This window comes from Callithrix jacchus, chromosome 1 (genome assembly GCF_049354715.1).
Source record: "Callithrix jacchus isolate 240 chromosome 1, calJac240_pri, whole genome shotgun sequence".
Lineage (NCBI taxonomy): Eukaryota > Metazoa > Chordata > Mammalia > Primates > Cebidae > Callithrix > Callithrix jacchus.
In genome coordinates, this window is record NC_133502.1 from 54,748,399 (window position 1) to 54,762,635 (window position 14,237).

Below are 14,237 nucleotides of genomic sequence, written 5' to 3' on the forward strand. Positions count from 1 at the left end.
GGTACCTCATAAGATTAATTGAATTGACACGTTGTTATTTTGGTTGCTCATATTAGTGTTTTTCAGAAAATTATAACACTCTCAAAGGAAGAAGAGGTTCTCTTAGATTAGAGTATATGAGTATTCCATCTTCAGTGTGTGATATCTTGCCAGGGTAAAGTAGTGGATAGGGTTAAAAACCAAGGCCAAAAATAGTAGTGGCAAGGTAAATAAAGATGTATCACCTTTCTTCTCTAAACTAAGATTTATTGACTTATCTTTAAGTGTGCCCAAGTATATTTGCCTTCACTAAAAATTTGAACAAATTATTAAGAATATTGATAATCTTTTTTAAAATTTATTTATTCTACTTTAAGTTCTGGTGTACATGTGCAGATCGTGCAGGTTTGTTACACAGGTCTACAGGTGCCATGGTAGTTTGCTGCATCAAAAAGACCCCTCCCCGTGTCCACTGTTCCCCTCCCTGTGTCCACTATTCAACACTCAGTTATGGGTGAGAACATGCGGTGTTTGCTTTTTTGTTCTTGTGTCAGTTTGCTAAGAATGATGGTTTCCAGCTTCATCCATGTCCCTGCAAAGGACATGAACTCATTCTTAAAGCTATTCAGATTGAACTCTAGGGCTTACAGCTATAATTATTTTATCATGAAGTCAAACGTGATAGGAAACCTTTATGTTATGCTAACAGACATGAGTGGAATCCAAAAGTATTTATCTCCCATTTCCTCTACATCATCCAAAATTAGGTTGCCTTGCAGCATTAACAAATTATAATGAAATCTTATCATCAGTCAATTGATTTTATTTTAAAAATTAAAAATAGGATACATACATTGCTATTTACATTACAGATTCACCTCAATATGCAAAAAACAAAAACAAATATGGCGAATTTTTGCAGCTCAGGTGACAGGAAAAATGGCAGCAGCCAGGTAGCCCAGCTTCACAAAGACTCTCGGGGTGCTGTAGCTCCTCAGCATCCTTGCTGCCAAGATGTCCAAGAGGAAATTGAGGTCAACTGAAAGGGCAGTGAAGGAAGAGCTCAGAAAAGATGGGTGCACTCTTCAGCTAAACCTGCTCTGGCAAAGGTGGAAACGAAGAAGAAAAAGGCAGCAGGAAAGGATAAATCTTCAGACACAAAAGTGCAAAGGGAAAAGGAGCCAGGTACAGTGGCTCATGTCTATAATCCCAGCACTTTGGGAGGCCAAAGTTGGAGGATCTTTTGAGCTCACGAGTTTGAGACCAGCCTGGGCAACATAGTGAGAGCCTGTCTCCACAATTTTTTTTTTTTTTGTAATTTAGTGGCTCCTGCCCAGCTACTTAAGAGGCTGAAGCAGGAGGATCACTCGAGCCTGGGAGGTTGAGGCTGCAGTGAGCACTGATCAGGCCGCTGTACTCCAGAGCCTGGGCAACAGCATGAGACTATCTCACAAAAACGGGCAATGTGCAAAGGAAACGGGAAGGACAGCAAAGGGAAAACAAGCTAAAGCGGCTAACCGAGAAATGTCTGTGTACTGATGATCAACACAACCAATAAAATCTCAATTATGAAAAAAATTCAAATATTTATCAAATAGCCATGGTACACTACATAAGAGGATAGAAAAACTAGCATATCACAATCCCTACCCTCAAAGAGATTACAGTCTTGTCAGAAATATAAATGATTGAATAATGTGGCACAATATTAGGACTAAGTACTAAGTCAGAGGTAAGCATGGCACGGTGGGGTAGAGAGGGTTGGGTGGGTTCACATGAAGGGAGCATAACCTAGGCTGAGCCAGGATTAGGAATGATTAGAAATGCTTCCTACAGACTGCTGAGATAAATATATTAACATTTATGTATTTCAATTCTGCAAATTTGATAATATCTTGAATGAAGGAGGCTGTGTTGTCATGTAAGTAAGCATCACAGCAATGTTATCTTATAAGACAACTCCTTCAATGCTCCTTGGCTAAACCAACTTTGACCACTTATGGTCTAGGTAATGATGTTAGCCAGAGAGAATATTTCCAAAGTGAAAGTATAAATACTGAAATGTATAACTGATCTTCCATCTAGACTGACAATAAACTCACACTACTAGGTAAGCTGAAGATACCACCCCCATCAAGACAGCTGACCTTTTCTACTGTAAAAAGTTTCATCTGTGTTCTGCTTGTAGACTCAAGGAAGCAAATTGCAGAGCATGCAAGAGAAGCATCAGTCGGAGAAAGAATGAGCTAAAAATTCAGATCAATAATTTCAGATGCTGTCACAGAAGTTGATTTTACATGATAGATACCTTGTGCCTTAAGTGTGATCATATTTAAGTGATCCAGAAAAAAATGCCTGCCATTCATCATCAATAGCCACAAATGTACAAAATTTCTTATTGTCATCTATCCATAATTGGTAAAGATGTTTCCCTTAGAGTTTTTAGCCAAGATTATTTAGACTGACATGTATTATTCATATTTATAGTGACAACATTGTTGATGTTACTGGAAGTTACTGTAAATGTGTCGTACTGGCACTTCCCAGAGATGGGTCCACAGTGCAATGTATGACAATAATATCAATTACTTGTAAAAGAAGTAGTTTAAGGCTTCAGAAATGTCTCCAATGCATATGTGATCCTGAATCAATGGTTCTCAAATTTTGACGTGAATCAAAATTACTTGGAAGGCTAACTAAAACACAAGTTGCTGGGCTCTACACTCCCAGATTTTCTGATTTGGTAGATGTGGAGTGAGGCCTGAGGAGTTACATTTCTCATAAGTTCTCAACTTAGGGTAATGTCATTGGTGTGGAGACCATACTTTGAGATCAGAGGCACTAAAGTAATCCAATTATAAGATATTGTTAACAAATTTAAAATGTAGTCCCTGGAGCATATAGCTGGCCAAACAATTATTTGTAAATTAATAAGTAAATTAACAAATGTATTAGAACGGTATAAAAATAAAGGCATTCACAGGGGTCTTTGGAAAGACAGAAGAGTCAAATAAATTATAATGGAAAAGGCTGTCAGAAAATGTTCTTCAAGTAAGGTAATGCCTGGGTTGTGTTTTGAAAAAAAGAATTGCTAGGTAGGAAAAGAACATTTCAGCCACAGAAAACAGTATGTGCAAACAGTCAGAGATCTGGGTTTAGACTTACTCTCTTCCACTTATTCTAAATATTCATCAGGCTTCTTAGCCCTCTGAGCCCTCAGTAAGATGGATATAATAATAGTCCCTCTACCTCATGGCTCTGTTGTCACAATGACACAAGATAATACATGTAAAGGAGAAAAGCACAATGCCACGTGCACAGTATGTGTTTCACAACTGCTGGCTACTATTACTGATTATTGCTGTTGTTTTCGTTTTTATAAAATCATAAAATTTCATGACCCATACAAAATAGTGTATGTATAAGAGGTCCCATGACGAAAGTGAAGGGAAGATGTGGGGAAGTTAAAGTGAGGATAGAGAGTTATGGGCTCTCAAGATCGCGCCACTACATTCCAGCCTGGCCAACAGAGTAAAGCTGTGACTAAAAGTAAAGAGAGAGAGAGAGTTATGGGCTCTATTTCATGCAGACTTTCATGTGTGCTAAGCTAACTAGTTTGCAAATTATCTAGAACCCTGTAAATTTCCATTGAAGGGTTTAAGGTGATGCAGAATCAGACTTACATTTTAGAAGTAGTATTTATCTGTGTATGTGTATGATAGATGGATTCATAAGGGCTAGAGCAGGGCCAAGAAAACTACAAAAGTTGAGTAAGATGGAGTGAGAGAAGATAACTTGCAAGTTTCCCTTCAATCTAGAAAAAAAAAAACACCTTCAGGGTTTGATCAAATGTATATTTAAATTTACTTATACATACTTAGTTGCTCACACCAATCATGTCCATATACACAGCTACAATAGGAATGCAGAAAGCTGAGTAAAATATATTAAATAGAAGTTATTACAAGTTCATAATCTGAGTAGAAATATCAATATCTTTGTCTTAGAAATAAATCTCTGAAATAAATCATCTCAAAATTGCCAGCAACGAATGAAGTATTTCAAGAATTACTGTCAATGAATGTGAGTAACTGTACTTAAACCGAAAAACGGAACAAATGTAACAGATGTCAGCCTGAACCTACCTACCTGCCCATCCTTTTTGCCTTGCCCCAACCAGCCCCACCCCCACCATCACAATGGATGTCCTTGACTTATGACTTTTTGTGTTTAAATAGCTTGGGCTTTTCTGATTTATATGGGCCACTGCAAACTGAAAAACACCTAGATGACATTCTACTGCAAAGCTTAATCATTTTTGGGTCACAGGTATCTTTGATAATCTGATAAAAGCTATATATAGATAGACGCTCTCTCCAGAGAGGGATTAAGATACAAAATTTGCATTAAGTATAAAATTTCAGGGGATTCACAGTTCCTAAAGGTATATAAATCCCCAGATCTGAAACTGCTGCTGCAGAAAATTGCATGTGTACCCCTTACAGGATAAACTCATGCCCACGGGGGAAGGCAATACAAAAAAATAGAAAAACTTTCCTTATGTAGCTATACCAAAATTCTCTAGGGCAAAGTTATATAAGGTTATAAGAATGACTATAAGGGAAATAAAGTTAGAAAATAAACTTTCCAAATGTGTTTTTTAAGAACAATAAAATTATATACATATCAGTCAACACACCAAGGAAATACCCTACAAAAAAATAGGTAGGGCAAAGCTAAATAGCATGAGTCATAGATAACAGAAATTAGCCAATGAATGTTAATTCTTCCAATTTTTAGAAGGACTGCTACAAAATAAGAGAGCCATAATTACAATCTTCCAGAAAGATTAAAGCGTAAAGACTTTAATCATTAAGGACTCATTTCAAGTTATAGCTATAGTAAGAAGAATATTAGAAAAGAAATTATCATTAGAGGTGATTCTTTTAGGATAAAGTAGAATCACATTTTCTTAGTATAACCAGAACTATTTCTATCAAATAAGTAGAGCACCATTGGAAAAAAAACAAGGTAAGTGCTTATGAAACTGTTCATTAATATTTATTTAGCTGTGTAGCTCATATCACACCTCCCATCCCACCCACAGAACACCTTTCAGATTACCCAGAAGTTGTTCTTAGTTGTTCTTCCTATAGAGAAATGTCTGTGTGTGTACACACATGCGCACACACACAGACACACAAAGACACATTTGAGGGTTTGCCCTCATCCTTTCCCTCCTCCACCTGCAACTTTTCAAGCCACTCCCATAAACATTAAGTAAAATGTGTGCCAGGATTGGCCTCATGTTCCTCCTAGTCTTCATAGGTTAGTGAAATTTTACTGGGTCATGACAAGGAAAGCAAAAGAGAATTTGGTTTTCCAATCAATTTTAAACTAAAGAAAAACATGCAACTGAAACTAAGAGGTTAATTATTTTCACGGATAAAAATAATAATAAAGAAAAACAAGTTATTTAATAGTTGATAGGAATTAGTGTTCTAATACAAATAGTCCTGAAGGTAAGCCATTCAATTTATAGGGCTGTCACATGCATAGGAAAATTAAATTACTTTCCCAATCAACAAATGGCTAAATATAAACTTGCAAATATGTAAATGAAAAGGATATTAATAAAAATATTATCTGTAATCATTGTAAAAGTTCTGAAATACCTTTTTATATATGCAGTTATCTCCCAAATTATAAAAATTCCAAATGACTAACTGTGCTCTTTAATTTTACGGCCTTATAATTCATAATTCTGATTATTTCATTGAAAAAAAAATTAAAGATTCCAATCAATTTTATGTACATTCTAACTCTTCAGCATAAATTCTCCCAACATGATGGAAAATGATCATGAAATAACCAAAATAAAAAACTAATCTGTAGTTGAATCTTCATGAAAAATATTTAGCTATCTTGACATTGTATAAGGAAAGATATTTATTGTGTCAATTTCTAGCTTTTAAATACTAATTACTAAAAACTGATTCATCCTACATAAAGATACCCATTCCTATATTTAAAATTTACTAGCTTGACTTTTCATTACTTTTATTCTAAAATTATAATGACGGTAACAGAATATATTAACATACATTTCTAGTTACGCAATACTGTCCTAAAATCCTCAACAAAAGGAGGAAAAAATAGCTCAATGTATAATATAATCATTTTATTTCAGAGCAAAGTTCAACTCCTGTCTTTTTCAAAGCAAGTAAGTGAAACCGACATGCAGTCTCTGATGTAGTTAGATTCTCATTTGTAGTTAGTTATGCCTTTGAACTCTACCGTTGCCAGAACAGTTACATGGGGAAATTGCTGAATGATTTGCCAAGTGGATAACCAGCAAATGTTTAAGGGGCCAGAGGTAAACTGAATGCTAAGACAAAATGAGCACTTGAAAGGGACTTGTCAATTTGACCCCATAAATCCATAAGTAAAAGAAAAGCTGCTAATTCAGAGCGGGAGCTGAAAAAAGAAAAAGTGGCTTAAATTGCTTTTAAATAAGAAATTCCTCAATGAAAGACAGGTAATGGACATTAAGAAATCCAAATTACTTTACTTTCACTGGTATAAAATTATTAGCCACAGTGTTAAAGGGATGGAGAAGGCCAGTCCAGGAGAGATGGATTTAGGTGTCTCTATCATGAGAGGGTGTGTGTTATGTGTGCTAATCCCAATTCCTGTAAATGCAGGAAGAACTGTTGTACTGAGACATCAGACAGAGCTTCGTTAGTTTACACTAATTGTGAAAAAAAAAGTGCTACTTAATTTTCCTAAAATCACTAAAGTTTCAAAGCCTATCTCTTATCTAAGTCTTTTGGGACATTTTGAATAAATTTGTGTCCACATTAACCAAGCTGCAATTATCTGTGCTATCTTTCCTGGGACTTTTCTGGTTTCAACACATCACTCAAGGGTGGTACAAGAGCTTCTGCTGCACGCACTGTACTGTAATTACAAAGGCAGATCAAAGATCTGTTCCCTAATATTGTTCTTGATGATGTTCAAAGTTTTATTGGTATTTTGAACTTTTTGTTCTTGAAGATGTTCAAAGTATTGTTGGCATTTTGAACTTTTAGTCAAACATGAAACATGGAATTAAAGTCTAAAAATTCATCAAACAATCCCAGTATTCCTTTTCAGGTTAATAATCATACCTCAAAGTCATCATTATATAGTCATATAATCTGGATACTAGAATCTTGAACTTTAATACTTTGCACTTTTTGTAGTGTTCACAGTAATACTCACCTAACAAAAATAATATTTCTGTTATTACCATTGTTATTTATCTAGAAATTTTATGCAATTTGAAATACCAATAGAAAATAATAGTATAAAGAAAAAAGAAATAACAAGTCATTTTCAGCCAAAAATCTGTTAGAATCAATTTAAAAAGTCAGTAAAATGGCAAGCTAAGAGTCAATATATAATAGCATTTCTATATCATAACAATTAGTTAAAGTGTTGTGAAAATTACACTAAAATTATAACGTTGTACCAGACTGAGTGCTAAAATCACTTTGGATCCATTATCTCATACCTATGAGTAGATGTTATTGCTACCTAACATATAGATGAGGAAATTGAAATTTAAGGCAATTAGTTACTCATCTTGATCATTTAGCTGGTAAACAATGCCCCCAAACTATCTGACTTAGTCACTTTACAACTAAACTAACCATGCTGCTTCCTATTCATAACAGCAAAGGTAGATTATAGATAGAAAGATAGGCAGATAAATTTGTTATAGTAGTAACCACAGTAAGAAATGTGTATGCCCAATGTGAAGCAAAATACAACATTTATTTAATCTAAAAACTATAGTTATTTAAGGAGACATACATCATTCCTTGTTGGGAAAAATATAAAATTTTGTATTATTTCAAAATTAATTTTTAAGGATGGCAAGCCCCATAAAATCATTATTATAAAATTTATTGTGTAAATATAATGTATCTAAAGTTTATGTGGAAGTTGAAAGGGATTCATCTAACTAGATATTAAAATATATTATAAAAGTAGATAGACTAATTAAAGTGGAAATATCACAAAATTTAAAAATCAGTTTATTAAACCAGTATGAAATATCATAGCTCAGAACTAGTAGAAACCGTCATATATTAGACATTAATATACAATAAAGAGAGCACCAAAAATCATCAAGTGATTTCTGCTTCCAGAAAAAGATGGAGTTGACATACTTTTATTATTCCTCCTACTAAGCAAAACTTAAAAGCTTGGACACTATATATTCAATAAACTTTGAAAGATTAAATAAGAACTTTGAAAGATTGGGAGAGGAAGGCAGCTTTGCTAGGGACCTTGTAATGCAAAGAACAACACTGCAGTAAGTCCCTGGGTTTTCTTTTTGTCTCATATACACGAAACTTAGAGATAAAGAAGCTAGCAACTCAGAAACACAACTGGCTGAAGACAAAAAAAAAAAAAAACACAGTAACCAAAACATTTTATCTCTAGACAAAGGATGAGGAAGAGGAAGCCTAGCAAAATGGAAAATATGTAGATAATAAATGCTGTATTTCAACAAACAAAAAAAATATGTCTCTACTCATGCCAAGAAGGCCCAGTGGAGAGCTTAGATATCTCCCCTCAACTGGCTATAAAGAGACATTACATTTTCACCCTTAAAGGATAGTGTTAGCAAAAGCTGGGTACAAAGCCGAGCCACTTACCCTAACAAGCTTCCCCTTTTCCTTCTCCTTCAGTATCAGTGGAGACCACATGGGAAACGCAGACTTCTTTCTACTCCCACCTGACAGAAACAAGGGTCCTTTAAGCTCCCCAGTCCAGTATTGTCACAGGAGGCCTAGTAGTCTTTTATTACCTCCTAGCAATAGATGACATACACCCCATGTGGGAAGTAGTAATGAGGCACACCTATCCCTCCTACTTGAGAAAGTAATGTCGGAGACCTAGTGAAGAGCTGGAACTCCCACCCCCACCCAATAGTAATGAACAGCCCTCCTCCACCAGCCATCAGGTGTGAATAGAAACTAGATGTAGAACCTGGACTTTATGCATACCTGGGAGCAATGGAAGGGGAAGTTGCCTGTTCCACTGACAGATCATAGTTAGAGAAAGCAAGGAAAAAAGAGGTTTAACAAAATCCAGTGTTTTATAATGTATAATACTTAAAATCCCCAGATTTCAATTGAAAATCACTTATTATATCAAGAAGCAGGAAGTTCTCAAAGGAATGAAAGAATGTAATCAACAAATGTTAATACTAAGGTGACAGAGCTGTTAGGATGATCTAGCAAAGGCTGTAAAGCAGCCATGATAAAAATTACTCAATAAGCAATTACAAGCATGCTTGAAATGAATAAAAAATAAAAGTCTAAGCTAATACACACATACATACATACATAAATGATATAAAGAAAAACCAAATAGAAATTTTGGAACTGAAAAAATACACTAAGCCAAATAAAAAACCTAGCTGATGAGCTTGACAACTGAATGTAGGGAACAGAGGAAAGAATCAGTGAATTGGAAGAGAGAACAATGGAAATTACCAAACCTGAACAAGAGACTTAAAAAGACTGAAGGTGGGAAAAATGAGCAGAGCTTCAGGGAGATATGAGACTGTAACAACCAATCTTACATTGGTGTCATTGGAATTCTAGCAGGAGATGGAGAAAAGGGACAGGGCTGAAAAGTACTCAAAGAAATAACAGCTGAAAGCTTCTCAAATTTAGTAAAAGATAAAAATTACAGATTCAAGAAGTTGTGAGGCTTTGTAACAGGATAAACACAAGGAAATCTACACAAAAAGTCAAACCTTTGAAAACTAAGACAAAGACTTGAAAGCAGTAAGAGACAAATTGATACCTTATCTCTAGGGGAAAACAGACTAAATGATGGTGGTTTTTTTCACCAGAAACTATGAAAGCCATAAGGAAGGGGTACAGTACTTTTCAAATGCTAAAAGTCAACCCAGAAACCTATACCCTGAAAAAGTATCTTTCAGGAATGAAGAAAAATTCAAGGCATTTTTAGATAAAGGAAAACTAAAACTATTTTTTACCAGCAGAATTACTGTAAGAAATAACCACAGGACGTTCTCTAAACAGAAAAGAAATAATAAAAGAAGGAAACTTTGAACATTTAAAAAGAAGAAAAAACATAGTAAGCAAAAATATGGGCAAATACAATATAGACCTTCCTTCTCCTCTAGAGTTTTCCAAATTCTGTTTGATGGTTGAAGAAAAATACACACATCTCCTGAGGTTCTAAATGTATGCACAGGAAATAATCGTAAACATTTACAGCTGTGACAGGGCAAAGGAATGCAAAGGGAACTAAGGATTCTATATTTCATTTGACCTAGAGGCAAGGGTACAGTGGCTCACGCCTGTCATATCAACAATTTCAGAAACCAAGGCAGGAGGATCACTTGAGCCCAGGAATTTAAAACCAGCCTGGGCAACATAACAAACCCCTCCAACCCATGAAAAAAATTTTTAAATACTCAAGTGAGGTGATACGTGCCTATAGTCCTAGCTACTCAGCAGGCTGAGGCAGGAGGCTCACCTAAGGCCAGATTTCCAGGCTTCCGTGAGCCGAGATTGCACCACAGCATTCCAGCCTGGGCTACAGAGTGAGATCCTGCTTCTGAAAGTAAAAATAAAAATAAAAAACATTTTACCTAATAAAATACCAATACCAGTAGACGGTGAAAACTTTATATATACATATAAATATTTAGAGCAACCGCTAAAAAAAATTTTACCAAGAGATACATCCACAAATAATCTAGATAAATCAAAACAAAATTCTAGGCTGGGCATAGTGCCTCACATCAGTAATCCCAACACTTTGAGAAGCCAAGGTGGGAAGATCACTTGAGCCCAGGAGTTCCAGACCAGCCTTGGCAACATGTTGAAATCCTATCTCTACAAAAAATAGAAAAGTTAGCTGGCATGGTAGCAGGTGCCTGTAGTCCCAGCTACTCTGGAAACTGAGATAGGAGGACTGCTTGAGCTTAGGAGGTCAAGGCTGTAGTGAACCATGATCAGGCCACTGCAGTCCAGCCTGGGTGACAAAGTGAGACCCTCTAACAAAAAAAAATAATAATAAAATAAAAAAAATAAAAAACAGTTTAAACCACAGGAAAGTAGGAAAAAAACAGAAAGAAAAGCAAATATAAAGTGGCAGATTTAGCTCTGACATATCAAAGACTACATCAAATATAAATGGTCTAAATACATCAATTAAAAGACTGTCAGCATGGAATAAAATACAGAAACTACATATTGTCTTTAAGAAACTCACTTTGAAAATATATATATAGGTAGGTTAAAAGTATTAAAAACATACATCATGAAAAGCTTAAAATAAAGCAAGATGGACTATATTAATATCAGAAAAGTAGATTTTTGAAATAAAGGAAATTACAAGTGACAGAGAGGGGCATTACGTAATGATGAAAGGATAAATATATCAAGGTCTATATATCAAAATGTTGCATTGTACCTCAGAAATATATACAAATATTATTTTGCCATTAAAAATAAACATAAAAAAGGATATCAAAAATATTATGAATAATTCTTCACACATTAACATGATATCTTAAATGACACGGAGCAGCTCCACAAAAAACACAAGCTACTACATTCACACAAGTATAAATACCTAATTTGAATAGCCCTAGAACTATTAAGAAAATTGAATTCATAATTTTAAAGTTTCCAAAAAAGAAATATGTTGGCTCAAATGATTTTATTGGATAATTCAAACATTTAAAGAAAAGTTAGGCTGATCCAATGGTAGTGAGTTATCAGAGTTTATTAACATTATCATTAAATTTATTATACAACTCCCCGCTTCTAAATCTGATTGAAAGAAAGAAGAGAAGAAAGAATAAGGAAGAAGAAAGGAGGAGAAAGAAGAGTAGAGAGAAGGAGGGGAGGGAAGGAGGGTGGAGGAGGAGGAGGATAAAGAGAAGGAGGAGGTGGCGGTGATGGTGGCAGCAGCAGCAGCAGCAATTCACATAATCTCTTCCAGAAAATTGAAGATGGAAGACTTTTCAATTCATTTTATAAAACTAGTGTAGTATTGCCCTGATAGAAAACCAGAAAAAGACAGTACAAAGTACAAAAACTATAGACCCTCATTCCTCATGAATATAGACAGAAATGTTCTTAACAAAATGCTAACAAATAGAATCCAGCAATATGTGAAAAGAGTGAGATGCATGACAAAGCAGCGTTTATACCAGGCATACAGGCTGGTTTAAGATTTGAAAATCAGTTTATGCAATCAACATGCTAAAGAAGAAAAACCACATGATTATATTGTTGCCTAAAAAGCATTTGAGAAACTTAAATATTTTTCATCATAAAAACTCTTAGAAAAATACGAATAGAAGAGAATTTTTTAAATTTGATAATAAACATCCACAGAAAATCTTTAGCTAACATTATACTGAATGGTGACAGACTAAATGTTTTCCACTTAAGATCAAGAAAAGGAAGGCTGTCTGCCCTAACTGTTCTTATTCAGTGTAGTGCTGGAGGTTCTAGCTAGTATTACAAGGCAAACAAAGGAGATAAAAGCCCTGCAGATTGAAAAGTAAGAACTAAAACTGCCCTATTTGCAGATGATATTCTTGGCTATGTAAAATATCCTAAGATATCTACAGAAACCTCCCAGAAGTAAAAAGTGAATGAACAAGATCTCAGGATAAAAGATAAGCACGCAAAATCAATTGTATTTTTATATACTCACAATTAATATGTGGATACAACATTAAAAACACATTACTATTTACAACTGCTAAAGATGTGATATGAAAGTGTAAATATGACAAAATATGTACAGGATTTGCATGCTGAAAACTACAAAATGCTGTGGAAGGAAATTAAAAACTTAAATAGGAGAGACATCCCATGTTTCCCCTAAATTGATTTATTGGCTTAATGTAACTCCTGTCAAAATCCCAGCAAGGTTTTTTGTAGATAGAAAGAGTTTATTTCAATATTTATATAGAAAGGAAAAGGAACTAGGGCAGCTAAAAACTATTCTGAAAAAGAAGAATAAAGTCGAAGGAATCTGTCTACCCAATTTTAAGACTTAGATAGGTATAATAACCAATACTGAGTGGTACTGGCAGAGGGAGAGACACATGGATCAATGGAACAGGACAGGGAATCCAGAAATAAACTCACACATATATTTACAACTGATTTTTTACTAAGGTACAAAAGCAATTCAATAAAGGAAATAGAGCTTTTTCAAAAAATAGTACTGAAGCAAATGGACATCTATAAGCAGGGAAAAGGAACCTTGGCTTAATTTTCACATTTGATTTGAAAAATTAACGTCAGCCTTCCTTTCAGCTGGAACCGCCATCTCCTAGTAGTTCACAAAATGAGGAACACAAAGGGAAAGAGGAGAGGACTTGATATATGTTCTCTAGGCCTTTTAGAAAATATGGAGTTGTTCCTTTGGCCACGTATATGTGAAACTATAAGAAAGGTGATATTGTAGACATCAAGGGAATGGGTACGGTTCAAAAAGGAAGGCCTCACAAATATTATGGCCAAACTGGAAGAGTCTACAATGTTACCCAGCATGCTGTTGGCGTTGTTGTAAACAAACAAGTTAAGGGCAAGATTCTTGCCAAGAGAATTAATGTGCATACTGAGCACATCAAGCACTCTAAGAGCTGAGACAGCTGCCTGGACCGTGTGAAGGAAAATGATCAGAAAAAGAAAGAAGCCAAAGAGACAGGTACCTGGGTTCAACTGAAGCACCAGCCTGCTCCAGCCAGAGAAGCACACTGTGTGAGAACCAATGAGAAGGAGCCTGAGCTGCTGGAACCTATCCCTATGAATTCATGGAATAGGTGTTAACAAAATAAAAGACCTCTGGACTGTAAAAAAAAAAAAAAAAAAAAAAAAAAAGAAAGAAAGAAAGAAAGAAAAATTAATTTCAAATGGATCACAGGCTTAAATGTATAAACGTACAAATGTTTTGGAAAACAACATAAGAAAAAAAATCTTTGGATCTAGAATTATGCAAGAAGTCCTTAGATTTGACACTAAAAACCCAATCTATTTAAGATTGCTAAATTTATTTCACAATGAAAAAACTTTGCTCTGTAAAAGGCCTTCTTAAAAAGATGGAAAGACAAATTACAGACTGAGGAAAATATGTGAAAAACATGTATTCACAAAGCACTGGCATCTATAATATATGAAGAACTCTCAAGACTC

General features: G+C 34.9%; 1 long non-coding RNA gene across 5 annotated transcripts in view; it reads right to left on the minus strand.

The window, feature by feature from the left end:
* LOC144579016 (uncharacterized) overlaps nt 1-14,237 on the minus strand; it is a 357,175-nt gene that overhangs the window by 92,024 nt on the left and 250,914 nt on the right. Inside the window, exon 10 of one of the 5 annotated variants that reach the window (XR_013525777.1) lies at nt 8,688-10,629. The exons of the other annotated variants lie outside the window; for them this stretch is intronic. This is a non-coding gene — a long non-coding RNA (uncharacterized LOC144579016). The remainder of the gene's footprint in view (nt 1-8,687; nt 10,630-14,237) is intronic. 5 annotated transcript variants of the gene reach the window in all.